Genomic DNA, 26,486 nt, shown 5'->3' with positions numbered 1-26,486 from the left:
TTCTAATATTTGTACAGTTAATCATGGGCATTGTCCACCACAAGATTTACTGTTTTATACATTTCCATCTTTTAACCTCCAACTTTCCTTCTGGTGACATACATGACTCTAAGCTCACCCTTTCCACCCAGTTCACACACCATTCAGCACTGTTAGTTATTCTCACAGTAACATGCTACCATCACCTCTGTCCATTTCCAAACACTTAGGTTCAACCTAGTTGAACCTTCTGCTCATAATAAGCAACCGCTCCCCATTGTTCGGCCTCATTCTATATTCTGTTAACTTATATTTCATGTCTATGTGTTTAAATATTATAATTAGTTCATATCAGTGAGACCATGCAATATTTGTCCTTATGTGCCTGACTTGTTTCACTCCATGTAGTGCCCTCAAGGTTTCTTTATCAATCCGTGTTTTTTTTAAAGATGGTTCTATTCACCCACCATACTATCTGTCCTAAGTAAACAATCGATGGTTTCCTGTATAGTTATGTATTTATGCATTCACCACCATCACCACTATCTCTATAAGGACCACTCCATTTCTTCCGCAAAGGAGGAAGAGTCAAAGAAGGTATAGAGACAAAAGAAAAAGAAAAACAGAAAAAAAAAAAAAAAGACAGCTAAAAAGCAACAAAAGGAAAGATAGAATTAAACTAAAGTAGAATAAAAGAGTCAGACAACAACACAATGCCAACAGCCCTATACCCCTCTCTTATGTCCGCCTCTTATAGGCATTTAGCTTTGGTATATTGCCTTTGTTACATTAAAAGAAGCATAATACAATGTTTCTGTTAACTATAGTTAACTATAGTCTCGACTTTGCATTGATTGTATTTTTTCCCCAATACCACCAACACTTTGCAAGATTGACATTCATTTGTTCTCCCTCTTGTGAAAACATATTTGTACATTTTATCACAATTGTTGAGCACTCTAGGTTTCACCAAGTTCTACAATCCCAGTCTTTATCTTTCCTCTTTCCTGGTGTCCCACATGCTCCTAACCTTCCTCTTCCAGCCATATTCACAGTCATCTTTGTTCAGTGTACTTACATTGCTGTGCTACTATATCCCAAAACTGTTTTCCAAACCTCTCACTCCTGTATTTTCCTATCTGTCTGTAGTGCTCCCTTTAGTATTTCCTGTAGAGCAAGTATCTTCTTCACAAACTGTCATTGTCTGTTTGTCAGAGAATATTTTAAACTCTCCCTCATATTTGAAGGGCAGTTTTGCCGGATATAGGATTCTTGGTTGGCAATTTTTTTCTTTCAGTATCTTAAATATGTCACACCACTTCCTTCTTGCCTCCATGGTTTCTACTGGGAAATCTGCACGTAGTCTTATAAGCTTCCTTTGTATGTGATGGATAGCTTTTCTCTTGCTGCTTTCAGGATTCTTTCTTTATCTTTGACCTGGTAATCTGATTATTAAATGTCTTGGCATAGGCCTATTCAGATCTGTTCTGTTTGGCGTACACTGCGCTTCTTGGATCCTTAATTTTATGTCTTTGATAAGAGACAGGAAATGTTCATTGATTATTTCCTCTATTATTGCTTCTGCCCCTTTTCCCTTCTCTTCTCCTTCTGGGACACCCATGAGACAAATTCATGCATTTCATGTTGTCGTTCAATTCCCTGAGATGTTGCTCATATTTTTCCATTCTTTTCCCTATCTGTTCTTTTTGTGTAGGATTTCAGGTGTCTTGTTCTCCAGTTCCTGAGTGTTTTCTTCTGCCTCTTGAGATCTGCCATTGTATGTCTCCACATACATACATCTCTTGTGTTGTGCCTTTCATTTCCAGAGATTCTGCCAGTTGTTTTTTCAAACTTTCGATTTCTACCTTATGTTTGCCCAGTGTTTTCTTTATAGCCTTTGTCTCTTTTGTTATATCTTCCCTGAACTCATGGATTTGGTTTTTTATTTGATTTAGCATATTTCTTTGAAAATCTTAAATAAATTGTTTCTTTAAAGTGAAACAATATGTCAACTGTATCTTGATTGAGGTGTAAGTTTGTTCCTTTGACTGGGCCATATCTTCATTTTTCCTAGTATAGATTGTAGTTTTCTGTTGTCTAGGCATCTGGTTTCCTTGGTTACCCCAATCAGATTTTCCCAGACCAGAACAGTTCAGGTCTCAGAATGGAGTTATATTCAGGGTGTATCTTAAAGGAATGATAGGCTTTCCTGCGAGGTTTCCAGTTGCTGTGCTTTTCCTAACCTGCCCAGCAGGTGGCACCTGTCAACCTGTCCATCCAGAGTGGTGTAAGGAGGTATGGCCTCCTTAGTTTCTGTTTTGGCTGTTTTCCCCCAGGTTCTGGGATCTGGTTCTGAAGGGAAAGCTGGGCCCCACCTCCTTACTCTTAGGGAAGATACACCCCCTAGGGAGTTATCATCTGCATTTGAATAGTCTCTCTGACTGCTATCTCCACCCCTGTCTGGGTCAGAGCACTGGGAATTGAAAATGGCTGTGGCTCTTTCTTCTGAGCCCCTCAGGTTGAGAGAAAGAAAAAGGGACAAAAGCCCCCTTTTGGAGCCAGTACACAGCCCCCCAGTTTTACTTGTCAGCCAGAGGTAACACCCAGTCCTCTGGGCTCCCCCTCCCAGGACAGATGAGTCTTCTGGTTCTTTAAGGTCAGTCATCACTAAAAGCCTCTGCCTGCTTGCTGGGGGTTTGTAGCTTATATTCAGCAGTCTGCATTTGTTAATTAAAACCCCAGTTGGAACTCAGCTGAGCTATATTCACTCACTCGGAGAGTGCTGCTAGTTTCTGCCACAGTGAGGTTTTGCAGCAAAGCCTGCAGTGGTGTGTGAGGGGAGGGAGCTCTCCTCATGGTTCTGCAGCATTTACTTACGGATTCCATGCTGCGATCTCAGGCATTCCCCCCAATCCAAGTTGGTATACGATGTATGGACAGTCATTGTTGTCCCCCAGCGGTTGTTCCAAGTTATTTACTAGTCGCTCCTTGTTGTTTATTGGTTGTTGCAGGGGACTGATTAAATTCCACTCCTCTCTATGCTGCCATCTTTCCTGATACACTTGTGTAAGAGTTTTCTTAGATGCATATGTGGGAGTAAATTGCTGGCCTTAGAGTATATAAATCTTCAACTTTACCAGGCAATATCCAGCTATCTTCCTAAGTGGTTATGCCAGTATATAAAAGATCCTCTTGATCCTCATTCTCGTCATGCTTTATATTGTGAGACTTACTGATGTTTGCTATTGGAATGGGTATAAAATGGTATTTCGTTGCAGTCTTGGTTTGTATTTCAATAATCACTAATGTTTATTTGCTATATGACTTTTGTCTTTGTCAAATACGTGTTCGTGTCTTTTTTTAAAATTCAGTTTTATTGAGATATATTCACATACCATGCAGTCATCCATGGTGTACAATCAGCTGTTCACAGTATCATCATATAGTTGTGCCTTCATCACCTCAGTCCATTTTTGAACATTTTCTTTACACCAGAAAGAATAAAAATAAGAATAAAAAACAAAAGTAATAAAGAACACCAAAATCATCCCCCTACCCCCACCCCCCAGTCTTCATTTAGTCCCTGTCCCCATTTTTTGACTCATCCATCCATACACTGGGTAAAGGGAATGTGCTCCACAAGGTTTTCACCATCACATTGCCTCCTCTTGTAAGCTACATGGTTATGCAATAGTCTTGAAGAGTCAAGGCTACTGGGTTGGAGTTTTGATAGTTTCAGGTATTTACTTCTAGCTATTCCAATTCACTAAAACCTAGAAAGGGATGTCTATATAGTGCATAAGAATGCCTATCAGAGTGACCTCTCAACTCCATTTGAAGTCTCTCAACCATTGAAACTTTATTTTGTTTCATTTTGCATCCCCTTTTTGGTCAAGAGGATGTTCTCAGTCCCATGATACTGGGTCCAGGTCAACCCCAGGAATCATATCCTTTGTTGCCAGGGAGATTTACACTCCTGGAAGTCAGGTCCCACATAGAGGGTAGGGCAGTGAGTTCACCTGCCAAGTTGGCTTAGCTAAAGAAAGAGGCCACATCTGAGCAACAAGGAGGCATCAGGGACCAGACTCTTAGGCACAATTATAAGCAAGTTTAGCCTCTCCTTTGTCATGTCTCTTTTTACTCATTTATCTATTGAGTTGTTTGCCTTTTTATCAGTGATTTATGAATTCTCATATATGCATTATATGAGCTTGTCTTTTGTCAGTTATGTGTTGAAAATACCTTTTGCCAGTCAGTAATTTTTTTTAACTTTAAGGTATGCTTATAAGACATTCTTGATTTTTTTTCCTTTTTTTATTAGAGAAGTTGTAGGTTTACAGAAAAATCATGCAGAAAATACAGTTACCATATACCCAGCACCATTATTAACATTTTGCGTTAATGTGGTACCTTTGTTACAGTGATGAGAGAATATTTTATAATTGTTTTATTAACTATAGTCCATAGTTTATATTAGGGTTCAGTGTACTGTACCATACTGTCCTGCGGTTTTTTTTTTTTGTTGTGGAACTTTTATTCTAGTGATGTATATGCCACCTAACATTACCTTTTCACCACATTCAGGTATATAATACAGTGGTTTAATTACATTCACAGTGTTATACTACCATCAGCACCACCATTATGAACACTTTTCCATGAACACAAATAGAAACTATACTAATTAAGCATTAACTCCCATTTCTTGCCCCCTACGTCCACCCCAGCCCCTGATAACCTGTATTCTAGTTTCTGACTCTGTGAATTTGTTTATTCTAATTATTTCATTTAAGTGAGATTATCCAATGTTTTTCCTTTTCTGTATGGCTTATTTCACGCAATTCAATGTCTTTAAGGTTCATCCATGTTGTCACATGTATCAGAACTTTATTCCTTTTTAAAGCTGAGTAGTATTCCATGTATATACCACCTTTGTGTATTCATTCATCTGTTGATGGACACTTGGGTTGTTTCCATCTTTTGACAATTGTGAATAATGCTGCTGTGAACATCAGTGTGCAAATACCTGTCTGAGCCCCTGCTTTCAATTCTTTGGGGTATATACCTAATAGTGGGATTGCTGGATCATATGGTAATTCTATACTTAACTTCCTGAGGAACTGCCAGACTGTCTTTCATAGCAGCTAAACAATTTTGCATTCTACTAGCAATGAATATTACTCTTTCTACATATCCTCTCCAACACTTTTTATTTTTCATTGTTTTTAATTAGTGCCATCCTAATGGGTGTGAAATGGTATCTCATGGTGGTTTTGATTTGCATTGCCCTAATGCCTAGTGTTGTTGAGCATCTTTTCACATGTTTTTGTGGCCTTTATGTATCTTCTTTGAAGAACTGTCTATTCATGTCTTTTACCCATTTTTAAATTGTGTTGTTTTTCTTTTTGTTATTGAATTGTAGGATTTCCTTAAATATTCTGAGTATTAAACCCTTATCAGATATGTGGTTTTCAAATATTTTCTCCCATTGTATAGGTTGTCTTTTTACTTTCGTGATTAAGTCTTTTGCACAAAAACTTTTAATTTTGACGTAGTCCCAGGCAACTGTTTTTCCTTTTGTTGCTCTACTTTTGTTGTAAAGTCTAAGAACCAGTTGCCCAGTGCAAGGTTCTGAAGATGCTTCTCTGTATTTTCTTCTGGAGTTTTTAGTTCTGGTTCTTATATTTAGGTCTGTGGTCCATTTTGAGTTAATTGTTGTATATGGTGTGTAATAGGAGTAATCCTTCATTCTTCTGCCTAAGGAGATCTTGGTTACCCAGAACCATTTGTTGAAGAGACTGTTCTTTTCCCATTGAGTAAACTTGACACCTTTGTGAAAACTCAATTGGCCATAGAAGTGAAGGTCTGTATCTGAACACTCAATTTGATTCCATTAGTTTGTATGTCTGTCCTTGTGCCAGTAACATGCTGGTTTGATTACTGTAGCTTTGTAATAAGTTTTAAGATCGGGAAGTGTGAGTCCTCCATCTTCATTCTTTTAAAGATGGGTTTGGCTATTCAGGGCCCTTTATCCTTTTATATAAATTTGATGATTGGCTTTTCCATTTCTGCAAAAAGGTGCTTGGAATTTTTACTGGGATTGTGTTGACTCTTTCATTGCTTTGGACAGAATTGACATCTTAATATTTAATCTTCTAATTCATGAACATGGAATGTCCTTCCATATTCAGGTCTTCTTTGATTTCTTTCAGCAGTGTTTTGTAGTTTTTCTTGTACCATTCCTTCACATCCTTGGTTAAATTTATTACTAGATATTTGATTCTTAGTTGGCATTGTAAATGGAATTTTTTTCTTTTTCTAAAAAAATGGTGATTTATTTTGTTGTAACAGGCAATGTTAAATATTTTGGGAACCAATAGTTTGCTGAGTGTATTTTATACAGTATTATACTAATGTAAGCTCCATTAGTTCTTCCATTTCAGTGTAGGAAAGGGATCCAGTTGAGGCCTACTAGCAGCTTGGCTAAGAATGGACAGTAAAACCAAACAATACACTGTAAATATAAAGTACATTTCTCCAAATGTGTATAAAACTTTTGGAACAAAATCACTGTCTGCTCCATAGGGCAGACAATTAGAATTTTTTAAATGCTTCATATCACAAATAGCATAATCCTGTGTAACAAATCTTTGTAATGCAGTTTAACAATATTTTATCAAAGACTTTGCACTTGAGATTAAAGAATTCTGAAAAAAAAAAAAACAGTAGTCAAGGAACTGCACAACTAAAAAATGAAAAATCTATAAAATATTTCCCCCCCCATTTAAAAGTAATAGTAAAAACAACACAAAAGAATAATACAACCTTCTATTTTAAATAACAGCACTGTTCCACCTCTTTCCCACTGAATTTTACACGTGAACAGACCGTATATACTGGTTTTTCAGAGAATTGTTCATCTGGTCTGTCACACCAGCCAGGCTCATACTAAATCCTCTCATTCTCTTCTAAGGATGCACAACTCCATGCTGGCTCCATATTTCCAACATTCTGGGTCAGGCACAGTGTCTCAAGTATAATACATTTATTTCTCCCTTTCCCTTTACACAGTGAAGAGAATATGGGTTTAGGTTATGTAGATCCTCTTTCACTCCTAGTCATGTCTTTCTAAATTCAAGGTGGTGTTTACTGGGGTGCAGTAGTTTGGCTTATCAGGAGGAACATTGCCTGGCAGACACAAACACTTGCAGGACCCTTTGGTGTTAATGCATTTGGCATTCTTGCAGAGAGACATCTGGTTGTTCAACTCATCACATTCGTTTACATCAACACAAGTCATCTTGGCCATATCCAAGTAATACCCGTCAAAACAATCACAAGGGACACCTTCCTGCACCCTCACACAGCAGCCGTTCTCACATCCATTGAGGATGCCACATTCCTCAGCCTGAAACTCTTCGAAGCTATTTAAAAAGTGGCCCTGAATGAAGTTAGGATCAGCTTCTAAAGCATACTGCTCACCAGAGTCAACCAAAGCATCCCCTAACAGGGATGTTACACAGCCGGGCATAATCATCTGAATCTTTCAGGGGGCAGAGGGCACACTGCATGCCCCAGGCCTCATTGTTCAAACAGCAGCACTAGTAGGTCACCTGCGTGCTGACAAAAAGTGGGCTACAAACATACTCATCACTCAGATGTTCCCAGCACAGATCCTGGTAGAATTGGTTTCTTCAGTTTGTTCATTTGATTCAGCTTGTCATATACATCTTTTTTCTGAAGCATCCAGGACCATTGGATGAATACAAAAGCAATTATAGGAGCCTTCTATATTAATACACTAGCCATCAATACAACTGTTGGGGTCTTGATATTCATCCATATCAAAGCATTGCAACTTAGCAGGATCAAAATATGTCCTTTGCATGGTAGCATTCATACCCAGGCTGGTGTTCAGACAGAACCCATTTTTGCAGATTTCTTGTCCAAAGAGTAGGCATTAATCTGCATCTTTATAGTTTTTGGCCACCAAAGTGGCAAGAGGATTCTCCAGGGGGGACAAAAGCTTTCCCTTCAGGACACATTTCAGTGAATTCAGCTGTCCCCAAGACAGGGCAGGGGAAGATCTTGCAGTTATCACCACACCCAGCACCTGAGGTATAGCAGCATTCCGGTTTGGTGACATTGGAGACCAGCACAGATCACAGACTGGCATCATTTAGATTACAGCAGCATTCTTTCTTTTCTTCTCTGGGTTGATCTTCATCCAAATCTCCAGAGGCCTGGGAATGGCACTGCCCAGTCATGGGGCTGTATCCCTGGTTTTTGCAAGCACACACACAGAAGGACCCTTCTACGTTTTCACAGAAGGCTTCACCACCCACTCCTCTAAGCAGTTTCCATTCATTCACATCCATGCACCCTTGCCCATCCTTTGGGGCTTGAAAGCCCTGATAACAGAGACAGCAGAAGGAGCCAGCAGTATTGTCATAATACCCGTGACTGTCACTAACAGTGTTGTTTACACATTCATCAATATCTTCACATGTACAGCCATCTGCAGACACAGTGATGAAAAGAATTGGCTGTGTTTGCACGCTCCCCATGAGACCCACAGAGCCCTGGTTGTTCACATTCAGTAATGTCTTGATGTCCTTTACTATCATGTAGCAGAAATCCGTCAGGACAAGTGCAGTCATAAGACCCTTCAGTATTAATGCAGTTTCCTCCCTGGCAAATACCATTGTCCTCCAAGCATTCATTGATATCTTCACAGTGGTCTCCAAGGGCAGATGCTCTGTAAACCTGGTCACAAACACACTGGAAGGAGCCCTCTGTGTTCCTGCACTCTCCATGAGTGCAGAGATGACCATGCTGGCATTCATCAGTATCTTCACACTGGCCTTTCACTGCAGACAGCTGATACCCTTGCTCACGGGTGCACCTGAAGGAGCCTTCAGTGTTTTTACCCACCCATTTATACAGATCCCTTGCTGACATTCATCAATATCTTTACAGTGCTTGCAGTTCAGAGTTGGGTTATAACCCTTGTGGCAGGAACACATGTAAGAACCTTCATGGTTGGAACAAGTACCATTTGAGCAGACGTTCAGCTCCACGCACTCGTCCACATCAAGGCACTGTGCATTCAAGCCTTGGAATCCTTCTGTGTAGGGAGCATGTTGGTAAGAGCCAGGAGAGTTCATGCGCTGCTCACCTGGACAAAGTACTTGGAGTCGGATACTCATCAGTATCCTCACAATGGCCTCTCCAGGTCATGTGGTACCTGCTGTTGTAGTATTCACACCAAAGGGCCCCACATATTGACACAGTATGCTTCCCTACACACAGCAGGCCACAGGTAATCGTCGACATCTGTACAGTTAGTAACTTCCTCACTGGCCATAAATCCTGCTGAGCAAATGCACAAGAAACTTTCGGTGTTTTCACAGCGTCCCTGAGAGCAGAGGTGTTGAACCTGAGCACGTTCATCGATATCAACACATTTCCTCTGTTGCTCACTGAACCTGTAACCCTCACTGCATATGCCAATATACCCCACCAGCAGGTTAATGCAATGTCTGCTCCACCAATATCAGGGTGCACAGTACAGTCACTGATTTCAGTTATTTGAGTAGGTGCAGTCACTTGGCTGGCACTTGATGTAGAAGCTTCAGGAGCTACTTCTACAGGCATAGGAGGTGATGTTTTTTCAATCACTACTGGAAATTGTGGATACAGGTGAATACTTGAAATGCCTGGAGAGAGAGCTGAGGCTGACCAGGCTCAAGTTTGGTTTTCTCTTGATCCAATGAATCTATATCCTTCTCAGAGGGCACAGTTGCCACTTCTGGCCCCGCCACTCCTGGCCCATGTTCCCAGGGGAAGGTCACAGCCTCCACTGGCTCTTCTGTGGCTGTGCCTAGAAGGGGGCATTTCTCACAGTGCAGGCCCCAGGCCTTGCCCACACTACAGCCACAGAGCTGCTTGGTGAGCTGAACAGACCGAGGGTGCATACACTGCCTTCTGGAACTGACAAGTTGGTAGCAGGGCCCTTTCTCCTCAGGGATCATGGGGTCATCTGGGATGCAACTTGGAAAGGTAGCACCCAGCCCAAATCCCATTTTGCAGGTACCTCTATAGCTGCCCATGGTATTCAAACACTCACCATTAGGTACATACCTTCTAGCTGGTGTTCATTAATATATTGACAAAAAAAGTGTTGTTGACCCACTTCTAACCTTGCAGACATTCTGCCATTTGGTTATATCCATGATAAGATGGCTTCTTGGGGCATTTCTGGCATTTGTTAAAGCCCCAGAAGGTACCCACAATTCCACAGCCGTCTTCTTGCTTTGAAAGGCCAGTGAGCGCTTTGCCACGCTGTGACCGAGCTGCATCTCAGCAGCCACGGGATAGATGTGAGGAATGACCTGCTGATGGGAGCGTGTGGAATGTACTGTCTGGCTCTTCTGGGTAGGAGGCTCTTGGTAAGAGATCTGGGGTTGGTCTGGTTGAGCTTCTTTTACCTTCTGGCCTGTCAGACCATCAGTTCTTAAAACCTGATGTATCTGGTCTGGAGCCTCAGAAGGATGCTTCACATGGGTATTTACTATGTTTGGAGGAAATTTCACTTTGATTCTTTCTTGGCATTGTCATGGTGGTCAGAGGCAAAGTATGTGTAGAATGAACAGTTCCTAGTGTCTTGCCTGACTGTTGGGAATGCTGATAAAGTTTAGGCCACAGGTATCTTGGACCAGAATCGGAAAAGCTTCCCTGTGAAATGTGGAGGCACTGGCATTTGTCCCTTGAACTGCACTGGCTGCTGTTCATACATGGAAGATGGCAAATCAGCCCTCGGAAGTTGGTGGCTGTCAGGGTCTTGGCAGCGTGACCATTCTCACCAATGAGAGTGGTCGTGCTCCCCTTCTCACAGCTGTTCTAACAGCTGCCCTTGGTGCAGGTCAGTTTACAGATGCCAGGAGTAAAGAACACCTTGATGCGGCAACTGAAAAGGTGCCATGACTTCATCCTGCCCGTATCTTAGAGGGAACGAACCTCAGTGCAGTGGCTTGCAGTCCCGAAATCCCCTTCTGGGATGGAAAGTACTTGGGCTTAATCACATATTCCTGGGTTTGGCTGCAAGGAATCATCACATTCTGTGAGGAAAGGGGCATCACCTGGGAATATATCTGCTGGGAGATTCCTACTGAAGGCTTCAACTTGAGGTCAATGTCATCCGGGCCAGGGGACTGACTCATGGTAGCGAATCTGCCTTCTTGGATGAAGTATGTTTTGTTGCTTGCTCAGGAGGAGCCCAGGAGGAAGCAGCCCTGGGGCCCTATCCGCCAACAACTGCAGTGGACAAGGCATCCTAGGTGGCTGTTGTCTCACAGGCTTTGCCCTTTGTCCTTGGTTTACACAGAGCTGAGGCTGAAGACACATCCCTCCATTCTGGCACGGTGGAATACAGCTTGGTGTGGTGCACCTCAGGGAGCCAGGAGCCTTACTCCAGCCCTGGCAGCCCTGCCCTCCACCAACATTGACCCTCTGCAGCTGCTGCTTCTGGTGAACCTGCAGCCTGGAGCCCCCTGCCGCTTGGAGTCTTCCACTGCTCTTTGCAGTGCACAATTTGCCAGTCTTGTTTGTGAACAGGGTGGCTGCCAAGTGACCCCGTCTTGGGGTGGAGTGGCCTGCTGGGCCCCCCGGGACATCCTGGCTCCAGCAGCAGTGGCGATCAGAGCTCCTGCAGTGCCAAGCCGCCAGGCTTGTGGGTACGCTAGGGTGGGGGTGGGGGTGTGGGGAGGGGGAACCGGGGGAGGTGTGGCTGTACCTAGGAATTTTTGTTCTTGATTTCCTCTTCAGATTGTTCATTGCTAATTTATAGAAACACTGCTGATTTTTGTTTATTGATCGTGTACCCTGCCACTTTGCTGAATCCCTTTATTAGCTCTAGTAGCTCTGTTGTAGAATTTTCAGGATTTTTAAAATATAGGATCCTGTTACCTGCATGTAAGTGAAGTTTTACTTCTTCCTTTCCTATTTGGATGCCTTTTCTTTCTTTCTCTGGCCTAATTGCTCTAGCTAGAACTTCCAGTATAATTTTGAATAACTGTGATGACAGTGGGGATCCTTGACTTGTTCCTGATCTTAGAGGAAAAACTTTCAGTTTTTCACCGTTAAGTACGTGTTAGCTATGGACTTTTTATATATGCCCTTCATCATGTTCAGGAATTTTCCTTCAATTTCTGGTTACTGAGTCTTTTTATCAAAATGAGGGGAGGGGGGAAATTTGTCAAATGACTTTTCTGCGTCAATTAAGATAATCATCTGTTTTTTTCCTTCATTCTGTTAATGTAGTGTATTACATTCAAATTACACTGAATTTTCTTATATTGAAACACCCTTGAATACCTGGATAAATCCCAGTTAATGTTATGTCTTTTATTTTTAATATTACAAGCTATGTGGCATCCTAAATAAATATTGCTAAGTAAAATCAGTGGAGGTTCTAGATCACAGGTCTCAATCTTGTAACTGGAACCCAAAGATATGTTTCTGTTTACTCATACAGTTTTTTGTTGTTGTTGTTGTTAGCATTGGCAATAAGCACTCAATCATCAAAATATTTCGCTTTAAAATCCAAATTTCTGTATTTTCTTACAAATTATAATATTTGACAATGCAGGGCTCACATTCTTACCTGGCAATGAATGCTGGAGCCAAGAAGGTGATGCCCAGTGGTGACTAGGGCAGGTGCTTTTCAGCTTATCAAGGACCACAGGCTCCCTCCTGCTCAGCTAGCTCACTTCCCTCCTGTCTCCCCTGTCAGGCCTCCTGGACACTGGAGTTTGCACTCTTGTTCTTAGTGTGTTGTGAGAACCTATTGCCAGGAAGTAGAGCCTACTACTCATCCATTCAACCAAGTTGGGTTCCTGATACTTCAGCAACCTGGTGCCAGGTGGTAGGTGAAGGGTGGGGGAGATGGACATTAAAAACAGGACTATTTTATGTATGTCTCATCAGTAGGAGGGGCGATTCTTGTACGTGGATGACAGTATGTACCAAATGGATGGGTGCAAATAAGCAATTGAAAGGAGAGCATCCTGCTTCTGCCTGAGCTGATTATGGGCGTCTCATGAATGAGGTAGTTTGGCCTAGCTCTTTAAGGATGGTAGGGTTCCAATAGCTGGAGTAGAAAATGGCCTGCTGCCTGGAAGAGGGTGTGACAGATGTCGGTGTAGGGTCAAGAAAAGGCAGCTGTGACTTGACCAGTTTGATTCATGTGTGGAGGAGCATAGGAGCTAGGGCTAGAAAAACAGGAAGGGCTGGTTGTGGGGGCCTTTAAGGCCAGTGGCATTTGGACTGTAGGCAGCAGCAAGTTGCTGAAGGTGTTTGAGAAGGGGATATTGTGATCAAAGGAGTTTTAGAAATGAAAATCTCTTCAGTTATCAACAAACATCCCAAAGGCAGAAGTAGCTTACTGATATATTAGCCTGGATATCCCCTGCATCCTCCATCCTGCTTTTCTGAAGCCCATTTCTTGTAAGGGGCTTCATGATATTGGAAGGATTCCCTTTCTTTCTCAGGCCGTTGTCTTGTGTCAGGTTGGCAGAGTCCCAGTAATTTCAGGCCCAGAGCCTAGAGATGGGTGATAAATTCCACATGCAATTTGAAGTGTGTTAAAAGGGGTGTGGTGGCACTTAGAAAGGAGTTTAACTTGCCTGTCATAGAAGTAGATGGAAAATGTGTTTGGGGGTGCTCTAACTTGTGTCCGACTGAATCAGACAGTCACTTGTGTCTGGTCCAGACGAAATTGCAGGTCCAATTCTATAAGTTAGATACATTGAGTTCTGGTTGGTATAATTTGCTGGCACCCCCCACCCACCCACCCACACACACCCACCCCCTCCCTCCATGAGCCTTGGCAGGGAGACTATATCTGTGGTTTTGTGCTGGGGGCTGGATGATGGTGATGAACCATTCAGGGTACTTTCTGCTAAGAATGCTGCTGTGTAATCATGGATTGGCACCCTCAGGAGCCCTCACACCAGCTGTCCTCACGCCAGATGTGATCTGTGTGTGATCTTGGAACTGGCTTCCTCTGCCGTTCCCTTAACCAAGTGCTCTGATATATTTAGGACAACTTTGCAGTTGGAAAACCTATGACACAATCCCCATCTGAAATGGGTATGGATGCTTCTTAGCTGGGATGACCTGGTTTCACTCAGAATTGAGCGTTCCTGCTCCTAAGGATGTGATGTTGCTCCTGAAAGCAGAAGAGGGGGGCCTGCCCCGGGAGCTGCAGGCTCGTTCCATCTCTCTTCGATTTATAGCAGTTTTAGGCTGAGTTTATATTATTTACTTTTTATACTGCATTGAGATTCATCTAGAATTGATTGTCAGTGAAGGAATTCAAGATTGCAGATATCTTCCTAGTGAGCAGAGTGTTCATGTCTCGGCTGCCATGTGGCATCCGGAGGCTTTCCAAATAGCATCTTTATTTTCTCTTCTGTGGGGTAGTGCTAGACTTTTTACTCCCCATTCATTCAGCAGAAGTTTCTCAGGCATGTCCTGGGTGTGCTAAGTTTGTGTAAGACCCTGAGGATGCCCAGTGGGTAACAGATAAGATAGCACCATATGTGCCTGCTGGGTTCCTGGATTTCTTGGTGGAAAAATTCAAGGCAGATTCATGCACTTGTCAAATATGACGATTTTTCGTTTTCCCTAGTCAAAAAATAGGAAGGTGACTTTTATGTCATTTAATGGACTTGGGCTTACAAAATTAGTCCTCTCGAGGCTGGTTAATTTTACCTTAATGCTATTTCTGCAGTTTGTGCAGCTGCCACCAGGTGAATAGAGGTACATATAAACATCAGTTGGGACCCTCTGGTCGGTGATCCCCAGGTGTGGGTAGGTGGAAAAAAACAGGAATAGCCCACAAAAAAATACTTTCTTAGAAAAATAACAAATATTGTTACCTAAGTAGCACTTAGGTTAATAATTCTTTAGGAAAGAAACAAATTAGAGTGGGAATTCCTGGGTGTATCCCATTCACTAAAGTAAATCCCAGTTGGACTATAAACTTAGGTGTACAAATTGGCCCCATAAATAAGTGGAAATGTACATGTGTGTGTGAGTGAGGAGCTTAGAACTCTGGAAGAGTGGACTGCAAGCCATGAAATGGTTTCCTGTGAGGAGCAAAACTGGAGATGGGGGACAAATTTCACCCTTACTTTACGTATTTCTCTATGTTGTTTGAACTTGTAACAGTGAGACTTTTTGTAGTCAAAACAATTAAAATACACGAGCACATGTATGTGCAGATACTAACTGACTGTGTATGAAAGGAATTCATAGGCTTAAAATTATTGGGAGAAATGACAAAAGAATAGATCAATAGGATTTGACAACAAATATGTTACTTTTTTTGCCAAAGAATTTAGAACAGCTGGAGAAAATATTTGCGAAAACTCTGTTAGCATCCTCAGATAGTTTAATATAAAGGAAACCATGTAGGCTAGATAATAACACACACATCCAAAAATGTCCACATCCTTATCCCCAGAACCTGTGAATGTTACCTTACATGGTAAAAGGGACTTCACATTGTGATTAAGTTAATGATCTTGAGATAGAAAAATTATCCTGGATTACTCAAGTGGGCCCAGTGTCATCACAAGGGTCCCCATAAGAGAGATCCAGGAGGATCAGTTAGAAGAAGGAGATGTGAGGAAGGAAGCAGAGAGTCAGAGTCAGAGAAGGACCTGAAGATGCTGTGCTGCTGCCCTTGAAGATGGAGGATGGGGCCATGAGCCAAGGAATGCAGGTGGGCTCTAGAATCTAGAAAAAAGCAAGGATATGGAGTCTCCCCTGAGGCCTTGAGAGGGAGCATGTACCTGCCAACACCTCGGTTTCAACCCAGTGAAATTCATTTCAGACTTACGGCCTTGAGAACTGTGAGTTAATAAATATGTGCTGTTTTAAGCCACTAAGTTTGTAGTTATTTGTTGCAGCAACAATAGGAAACTAATGCTAATACTGAGCCTAAATGAATGAGAAACTTTCATACTGATGTCTGCAGCAAGGGCTTCTGTGACAGGGCTGTGCTGCGTGCTTGGTGCATATAACCTCACTTAGTCCTCACACATCATAGGAGAAGGGGGTAGGAGCTCAATTTTACAGATAAGTAAACCAAGGCTTACATTGTTAAACTGTACATCACACAGTTATTGTCAGAGCTAGGGTTCTTTTTGGTCCACATGACCCCAAAGTCCACACATGTCCCTTTTTAACCCACACATATGAGTGCACTCAAAGGACATGTGCTGAATTATGAATAGTGTTTACGGTTTTAAATGATATTTTTCTGCTTTTTTGTCATAATTCACAAATTTTCTACCGAGATTATATGATTTAATGTTTAGGAGAAGGGGAAAAAATTCTTTGAAAGACTGGCACCTTGCCTCTCACAGTTTATCATCATTAACGACAAACTCACCCGGAGAATGTACTTTTCTGAGTTGGAAGTCTTTTATAGACCACTCTTCTCAGAGGTGGTTTTGATGGGCAGCCTTGATCTAGTAGTTTGACCTTATCAAAACATCTCTGGGTATTCTCTTTGGTGATTCTCACGGCTAGGTGGGTGCTTGGTGGAGGTGGGGGCAGAGAACTCAGGCCTGTGTCCCTGGGCCCCAACATAATGTGGAATGTGTGCTGTCACGGCCCTTGACCTTGATGAGGACTCGTGGCCCACCAGCAGATCACTGCTTTTAGTTGCTGTACATAACGAATTGTGTCAGTTTAACTGTCACATAAAGAAACTTAGAAAAGCCAAACCAAAAACGTTGCCCAGCCCTAGCCCCAGCCCCATGACCTTGCTTCCTTCTGTTCTCCTAGATGTGCACAGAGCTGCAGCTCGAGAATAAATGCTGCCAAGAATAAGGAGGAAATCTCTGCCTCAGAGACCTCTGTCTGCTTCCCTGTAAAATCAGGGAGTCACCATGGTTGTCATCTTCATTTCCTTCGCACCCCATCTTCTCCCCTCTGCCCATCCTTCCTGTGCTCCATGCTGTGGAGGGATGTGGCCCAACATGCAGGCCTTCTGGGTGTTCTCCGGATCCAGGGCTGTCGTGGCAGGATGGGCTTCAGGCCCCATTTCCTCACAGCGTGGTCCGGAGAACTCTATCCCACCAGGACCACCCATGCTTCTGCACAGCCAGGGTCGGAGAGAGAAAGATGGGAAAACAAGGGGAGCCCTTGTTGAAGAGAAAGAGAGAAGCAAATGGCAGAAGCAAAGTCCAGAGCTGACGTGAATGAGAGGTTTAGACAGCTGACTGGGAAGCTCAGCAGATTGGAAATGGGGTAAATTCTTGTGAAGAATTCTCAAAACCTGAGATGTCAGCAGGGTCTCAAGAACGGCTGTGAAGCTCATAGGGACAGACTACCCTTCCATCCTGGGACATTTGTCATGACTGAAGGGGAAGAAATCAGGAGCAAGGACAGGTAAACAGCCTTCCATCTTCTGTCCAGTGACATTTGGAAAATTAAATGTGTAGTAATGGATAATATCAAAAGGAGTGTTTGTAATTTTTGCATTCAATTATTTCTGCTCCTTGAAAACCCTTATTCATATAATCTCGAGAGAATGGGCCCTACAGGCCTTTGCTGAGATCCACCCAACAGGATCCTGCCTGTCCTCCCCCTCTTCTCCCTTTCCCACTTCAAAGTTCTTTCACTTGGCCCTAAAGATGGATATGATATTGGGTTTCATTTTCAAGAGAAGCTTCCATTCTAATTTTTGAGGGACATTTTTTTTTCTTTGCCTCTCAGAATGAAGCAGTCCCCTAGATGGGTGTTTTCACAAACTTGCTCTCACTCCTGCCCTGGGTTCCTTGGCATAGCCTCTTTGCATCTCTAGATGTGGTAAATCTCAAACCACAGAGATATTTCTGTCATTGTTGTACCAGCTCCTCGTGAATATGATATAAAGTTTGCCTGCTGTTCACCCCACCATACTCTATACATTTTGTTGTTTTGTGTGTTTGTTTAGTTTTATGAGCAGAAGAGATAGCTAATACCAACGTGATCTACATTATTATGCTAAATCAACACCCTTTAGCTGTGATTCAGGAAAAATTTTCCTCCCTGGATTTGGGGCTTTTCTTGGTTTTAATCTAGAACCATTTCTCCTCTTTGTTCCAAGCTCATTCTTGTCCTATGGAATGCATCATTTAAAGTTTTCTAGCATTGGAGAATTCTTATAGCCCTTCCTTTTCCATGTGTTGTTGTCCTTGCTGATAGGCTAAAGGGCCTGGATTTAGGAAACATAATTATCTGCCACCTCTATTTGTTTTTATCATCCTTCTCTGTAGTCCGTTTAGGTCCATATGGATATGGAGACCAAATGGCTTATAAAGCCATCATGAATTAGAGCAGCTTTGCTAAGGAGAGCCAGACTATTTGTTCTCTCACATTTTGCCACCTGACCTGTAAGCTGTGTCATTAGTTCACTTTACAGCAACTATTTGACCAAGATGTTACAGGAGCTGTCTGGGCAGGAAATATTGGGGCCTTATAGGCACTTTAACACCTGATCAGCTGCTAACTGAAGATCCGAGTAGAGGGGTGGTGAGCTGCAGGTGGTTAGGCTGGGATTGAGGCTGTCACGGGCATGACTGGACCCTCAGGCCAGTGTATCGGTAGAACTTGGTCTTTATTGATAACCCACAGGTCTCTATTGATAACCCACAGCGGGTCACCTCCAGAGGAATATTATACAGTGTGGTGGTGGTGGTGGTGGTGGTGATGGTTACAGGGCTGCCTCGAAAGGGTGGCTATTTAGTTAAGATTGTGCCCAGTGAAAAGTAAGAAATTACCTTTTAAAATTAATTTGGTAGCATTCAACCTTGTCTTTGAAAACAAAGTGCTTCCTTTTTCACAGCTTAGAATGACGATCCTACCAGCCCCTGGTCACTCTATACTGTGAGCATGTGGAGCCTCCTATTTGCTCAAGCAATTTGCATTCACTTTGATTTACTCTCTGATTGTGGCATTACTCTAAAGAGACACTTAAGGTGGTGCAGCATAGTGATGACAGACTGCGGGGCTTGGAGTCACCTGAGTCCTTGCTCTGCCCTTGGCACGTCAGAGTGATCCTGGGTGGTCTGTCCTGTTCTTCTCAGACTCAATTTCCCTACCTGTAAAATAGGCTGACATCTAATGGGCAGGTTTTTATTTTGAAACTGCTTTTTTGATGACGATGATGATGAAAGCAACTGAACATTTATTGATCCCTTGTTAATGCCAGACATTGTTCTGGTGCTTTAAGAATATTATTTTGCTCTAAGTATATTATTTTATTTAATCATAACAATAGCTCTGAGGAAGATACTGTTTTTATACCCAGCATTTTATGTATGAAAACCCTGAAGTTTAGTGAAGCCAAGGAACTTTACCAAGATTATATGAACAACAGATGCAGAGGCAGGATTCAAAGCAGACTGAAAAGCTCACATTCCTCCTTGAAAAGTGAGCAGAAGTACTAAAGGAAGATTGTCACACCCATTGTTTTATGAAGAATTAAACTCGAACAGTATGTGAACTTACTGTCCTCCCCCCTACGTGGGACCCGACTCCCAGGGGTGTAAATCTCCCTGGCAATGCAGGATATGACTCCCGGGGATGAATCTGGACCCAGCATCATGGGATTGAGAATATCTTCTTGACCAAAAGGGGGATGCGAAATGAAACAAAATAGTTTCAGTGGCTGAGAGATTTCAAATGGAGTCGAGAGGTCACTCTGGTGGACATTCTTATGCACTATATAGATAACACCTCTTAGGTTTTAATGTATTGGAATAGCTAGAAGTAAACACCTGAAACTACGAAACTCCAACCCAGTAGTCTGGACTCCTGAAGATGATTATATAATAATTATATAATATATATAAATATTATATAATATAATTATATAATAATTATATACTAATGTAGATTACAAGGGGTGACAGTGTGATTGTGAAAACCTTGTGGATCACACTCCCTTTATCTAGTGTATGGATGGATGGGTAGAAAAATGGGGATAAAAACTAAATGACAAATAGGGTGGGATGGGGGGGATGGTTTGGGTGTTCTTTTTTCACTTTTATTTGTTATTCTTATTCTGATTCTTTCTGATGTAAGGAAAATGTTCAGAAATAGATTGTGGTGATGAATGCGTAACTATATGATAGTACTGTGACCAGTTGATTGTATACCATGGATGACTGTATGGTATGTGAATATGTTTCAATAAAACTGAATTAAAAAAAAAAAACAGGAGGCGGGGCAAGATGGCAGACTGGTGAGCTGTAAGTTTTAGTTACTCCTCCAGGAAAGTAGGTAAAAAGCCAGGAACTGCGTGGACTGGACACCACAGAGCAATCTGTCTTTGGGCATACTTCATACAACACTCATGAAAATGTCGAATTGCTGAGATCAGCGAAATCTGTAAGTTTTTGCGGCCAGGGGACCCGCGCCTCTCCCTGCCAGGCTCAGTCCCGTGGGAGGAGGGGCTGCCAGCTCCGGGAAGGAGAAGGGAGAACTGCAGTGGCAGCCCTTCTCAGAAACTCATTCTACTGATCCATACTCCAACCATAGATAGACTGAGACTAGACACCAGAGAATCTGAGAGCTGCCAGCCCAGCAGAGAGGAGACAAGCATAGAAAAAAAAAAATAACACGAAAAACTCCAAAATAAAAGCAGAGGATTTTTGGAGTTCTGGTGAACACAGAAAGGGGAAGGGCGGAGCTCAGGCCTTGAGGCGCATATGCAAATCCCGAAGAAAAGCTGATCTCTCTGCCCTGTGGACCTTTCCTTAATGGCCCTGGTTGCTTTGTCTATTAGCATTTCAATAACCCATTAGATCTCTGAGGAGGGCCCTTTTTTTTTTTTTTTAAATCCTTTTTTCTTTTTCTAAAACAATTACTCTAAGAAGCCCAATACAGAAAACTTCAAAGAATTGCAATTTGGGCACATCAAGTCAAGAGCAGAACTAAGAGAGCTCTGAGACCAAGGCAATAATCCAGTGGCTGAGAAAACTCACTAAACACCACAACTTCCCAAGAAAAGGGGGGTGTCCGCTCACAGCCACCATCCTGGTGGACAGGAAACACTCCTGCCCATCGCCAGCCCCATAGCCCAGAGCTGCCCCAGACAACCCAGTGTGACGGAAGTGCTTCAAATAACAGGCACACACCACAAAACTGGGCGTGGACATTAGCCTTCCCTGCAACCTCAGCTGATTGTCCCAGAGCTGGGAAGGTGGAGCAGTGTGAATTAACAAAGCCCCATTCAGCCATCATTTGAGCAGACTGGGAGCCTCCCTACACAGCCCAGCAGCCCAGAACTGCCCTGGGGGGACGGCACGCACCTGTGACATAGCACAGTCATCCCTCAACAGAGGACCCGGGGTGCACAGCCTGGAAGAGGGGCCCACTTGCAAGTCTCAGGAGCCATACGCCAATACCAAAGACTTGTGGGTCAGTGGCAGAGATAAACTGTGGTAGGACTGAACTGAAGGATTAGACTATTGCAGCAGCTTTAAAACTCTAGGATCATCAGGGAGATTTGATTGTTAGGGCCACCCCCCCTCCCCGACTGCCCAGAAACACGCCCCACATACAGGGCAGGCAACACCAACTACACACGCAAGCTTGGTACACCAGTTGGGCCCCACAAGACTCACTCCCCCACTCACCAAAAAGGCTAAGCAGGGGAGAACTGGCTTGTGGAGAACAGGTGGCTCATGGACGCCACCTGCTGGTTAGTTAGAGAAAGTGTACTCCACGAAGCTGTAGATCTGATCAATTAGAGATAAGGACTCCAATAGGTCTACAAACCCTAAAAGAACCCTATCAAGTTCAGCAAATGCCACGAGGCCAAAAACAACAGAAAATTATAAAGCATATGAAAAAACCAGACGATATGGATAACCCAAGCCCAAGCACCCAAATCAAAAGACCAGAAGAGACACAGCATCTAGAGCAGCTACTCAAAGAACTAAAGATGAACAATGAGACCATAGTACGGGATATGAAGGAAATCAAGAAGACTCTAGAAGAGCATAAAGAAGACATTGCAAGACTAAATAAAAAAATGGATGATCTTATGGAAATTAAAGAAACTGTTGACCAAATTAAAAAGATTCTGGACACTCATAGTACAAGACTAGAGGAAGTTGAACAACGAATCAGTGACCTGGAAGATGACAGAATGGAAAATGAAAGCATAAAAGAAAGAATGGGGAAAAAAATTGAAAAAATCGAAATGGACCTCAGGGATATGATAGATAATATGAAACGTCCAAATATAAGACTCATTGGTGTCCCAGAAGGGGAAGAAAAGGGTAAAGGTCTAGGAAGAGTATTCAAAGAAATTGTTGGGGAAAACTTCCCAAATCTTCTAAACAACATAAATACACAAATCATAAATGCTCAGCGAACCCCAAATAGAATAAATCCAAATAAACCCACTCCGAGACATATACTGATCACACTGTCAAACACAGAAGAGAAGGAGCAAGTTCTGAAAGCAGCAAGAGAAAAGCAATTCACCACATACAAAGGAAACAGCATAAGACTAAGTAGTGACTACTCAGCAGCCACCATGGAGGCAAGAAGGCAGTGGCACGATATATTTAAAAATCTGAGTGAGAAAAATTTCCAGCCAAGAATACTTTATCCAGCAAAGCTCTCCTTCAAATTTGAGGGAGAGCTTAAATTTTTCACAGACAAACAAATGCTGAGAGAATTTGCTAACAAGAGACCTGCCCTACTGGAGATACTCAAGGGAGCCCTACAGACAGAGAAACAAAGACAGGACAGAAACTTGGAGAAAGGTTCAGTACTAAAGAGATTCGGTATGGGTACAATAAAGGATATTAATAGAGAGAGGGAAAAATATGGCAAACATAAACCAAAGGATAAGATGGCCGATTCAAGAAATGCCTTTACGGTTTTAACGTTGAATGTAAATGGATTAAACTCCCCAATTAAAAGATATAGATTCGCAGAATGGATCAAAAAAAATGAACCATCAATATGTTGCATACAAGAGACTCATCTTAGACACAGGGACACAAAGAAACTGAAAGTGAAAGGATGGAAAAAAATATTTCATGCAAGCTACAGCCAAAAGAAAGCAGGTGTAGCAATATTAATCTCAGATAAAATAGACTTCAAATGCAGGGATGTTTTGAGAGACAAAGAAGGCCACTACATACTAATAAAAGGGGCAATTCAGCAAGAAGAAATAACAATCGTAAATGTCTATGCACCCAATCAAGGTGCCACAAAATACATGAGAGAAACACTGGCAAAACTAAAGGAAGCAATTGATGTTTCCACAATAATTGTGGGAGACTTCAACACATCACTCTCTCCTATAGATAGATCAACCAGACAGAAGACCAATAAGGAAATTGAAAACCTAAACAATCTGATAAATGAATTAGATTTAACAGACATATACAGGACATTACATCCCAAATCACCAGGATACACATACTTTTCTAGTGCTCATGGAACTTTCTCCAGAATAGATCATATGCTCGGACATAAAACAAGCCTCAATACATTTAAAAAGATTGAAATTATTCAAAGCACATTCTCTGACCACAATGGAATACAACTAGAAGTCAATAACCATCAGAGACTTAGAAAATTCACAAATACCTGGAGGTTAAACAACACACTCCTAAACAATCAGTGGGTTAAAGAAGAAATAGCAAGAGAAATTGCTAAATATATAGAGACGAATGAAAATGAGAATACAACATAACAAAACCTATGGGATGCAGCAAAAGCAGTGCTAAGGGGGAAATTTATAGCACTAAACGCATATATTAAAAAGGAAGAAAGAGCCAAAATCAAAGAACTAATGGATCAACTGAAGAAGCTAGAAAATGAACAGCAAACCAATCCTAAACCAAGTAGAAGAAAAGAAATAACAAGGATTAAAGCAGAAATAAATGACATAGAGAACAAAAAAACAATAGAGAGGATAAATATCACCAAAAGTTGGTTCTTTGAGAAGATCAACAAGATTGACAAGCCCCTAGCTAGACTGACAAAATCAAAAAGAGAGAAGACCCATATAAACAAAATAATGAATGAAAAAGGTGACATAACTGCAGATCCTGAAGAAATTAAAAAAATTATAAGAGGATATTATAAACAACTGTATGGCAACAAACTGGATAATGTAGAAGAAATGGACAATTTCCTGGAAACATATGAACAACCTAGACTGACCAGAGAAGAAATAGAAGACCTCAACCAACCCATCACAAGCAAAGAGATCCAATCAGTCATCAAAAATCTTCCCACAAATAAATGCCCAGGGCCAGATGGCTTCACAGGGGAATTCTACCAAACTTTCCAGAAAGAACTGACACCAATCTTACTCAAACTCTTTCAAAACATTGAAAAAAATGGAACACTACCTAACTCATTTTATGAAGCTAACATCAATCTAATACCAAAACCAGGCAAAGATGCTACAAAAAAGGAAAACTACCGGCCAATCTCCCTAATGAATATAGATGGAAAAATCCTCAACAACAAAAAAAAAACAAAACCTCTAACCATATGACTTGTATTAGGATGAGGAGCAATCCCAAACTGGTGGGAGTGTAAATTGGTACCACCATTTTGAATTTTCTAGAAAACTGAAGACAGCCAAAGATTATTCTACTCCTGGTGTGCCTGAGAGACATTCCTTCATGAGCACTGAGAGGCGGATAGAGAGTTCTTCATCACATCATTGTTTATAATAGTAAAAGATTAAGGGCAGCCTAGATGTTCAGCAGTAGGAAAAGTGGTGAAGTGTGCAGTCATCATACGGTGGAAGACTGTACAGCAGTGAAAATTAACACTTCGTTAAGATTGCTGACTGGTTTTTCATAATAAGATGATGCCACAGTTCAGCATGGACAATCTTAGAGTGGTGATCGGGTGGGAAGAAAAAGATGAAGAAGGATATGTTTGGGAGGTCATTAGATACAAAATTTAAAGAAAGATAAACAATTTTATACGTTTATGGATAGTTAAGTTGGACAACCATTTCACTGAAGTCCAACTTTACTATCAAGGATGGGATCACGGATGGGTGCAAAAGGGGCTTCAAGTATAGTGGTAACATTCTATTTCCTTTAAAAAAAATCTGGGAGTAAATATGACTAAAAGTTAACAGTTATTAAATTGACGTGGCCAGTATATGGTACTGTTCTGCATTGTTCTGCGTGCTAAAAATGTATTCAGGTTAAAGGGGGAAAACACAGACAACATTTGGGGAGCTCTTCATTTGAAATTTCTTGTCAAGATTGCTGCACATTCTTGCTGCCTTCTCTTGGTAGCCATAAGTCTTTATCTTTTAAGAGCAAAGTGGATTTTTAAAAAATAAAGTGCAGTCGGCATTGAATCTGACTGAGGTAGATAACGAATACAGAAAGTACTCTTTATTAATTGAGAAGCTGGTGTAGCAGTTAGAGTGAGATTGCTGATGTTTGAGTGGTGGCAGTGAGGGCGACTGCCCATCCTTCTAGGCAGACTTCTCAGGAGAACAGACTGCATCCGTATAAACGTGTGGAGTGTGTTCATTAATAGGGTCAACTCTCATTATTGACCTGCCTCACAACCATCCTGATATATTTTCTTAACAGAACAAAGTGGTCCATCTCTGCTTTAATCCTCTGGTCCTTTAAGCAGCATTCTCTTCTGTGTTGGTGTAAAATTGGGCTAAAACCTTCAAAGCTGCTTTTTCCTGTACTGTGAAATCGGGGTAGTCGACAGTGAGTCTCTCCGCCTGAGCAACAACTGAGAGCCTCTCATCCTGGGGACAGTTGGCTGTCGGGTGGCAGTGTGAGATGGCAGCCCCTTCTGAGGAGTGTTGGAGTGAGTGAGGGCACTAGCTGTCTGTCACTGGGTTCAGAGTGTACACATTGAATGTGAACCCTAGTTTGAAACATGATGCGTTGGGCAAGTCTGAAGTGTTATGGAATCTGTTCAGATGTTTCTTTCAGCCTGCTGGATCCTATTTAATGCTTTGCACTGTGATTGTTTTTTTATAGGGCTTGGTAGACCGTGTGGTTCTTTGGAGGTGACGCTGTCTCTGGGCTTTGGGTCTGGAAAATTTGTTGCACAAAATTCAACTTTGTACCATGGGACAAGAAAGATTTCCCTTCTCACACTTACTTTTCCTTCTTTAGCATCCATTTCTCATTTACATTACCTAACACTGTTTTCTAATGTTCTTTGCTCTATTTTTATAGTTAGTTGAGCAGAGAGTTTCCTCAGTAAAAGAAAGTATGGCTTTGGAGTCAGGCAGACCTTTAGATTCCTGGCTCTGTCACCTACCAGCTGAATGGCCTCAAGCAAATTATTTATCCTCTGAGACTCAGTTACCTCACACAGGTAATATGAGAACAGTCAATAGCACCTACCTCGGGAGGGCTGCTTTGTTGATTAAATGAGATGATGCATGTATAGTGTCTTCCACGTGACGT

At 41.9% G+C, this 26,486-nt stretch overlaps 1 protein-coding gene and 1 pseudogene across 4 annotated transcripts in view; one reads left to right on the top strand and one right to left on the bottom strand.

Moving 5' to 3' along the window:
• MCC (MCC regulator of WNT signaling pathway) overlaps positions 1 to 26,486 on the top strand; it is a 621,876-nt gene that overhangs the window by 393,899 nt on the left and 201,491 nt on the right. The window lies entirely within an intron of this gene.
• LOC119508365 lies at positions 7,094 to 10,971 on the bottom strand (annotated as a pseudogene).

The sequence above is a fragment of the Choloepus didactylus genome, chromosome 13 (genome assembly GCF_015220235.1).
Source record: "Choloepus didactylus isolate mChoDid1 chromosome 13, mChoDid1.pri, whole genome shotgun sequence".
NCBI classification, from domain to species: domain Eukaryota; kingdom Metazoa; phylum Chordata; class Mammalia; order Pilosa; family Megalonychidae; genus Choloepus; species Choloepus didactylus.
This window is presented reverse-complemented; position numbering and strand designations above follow the sequence as displayed.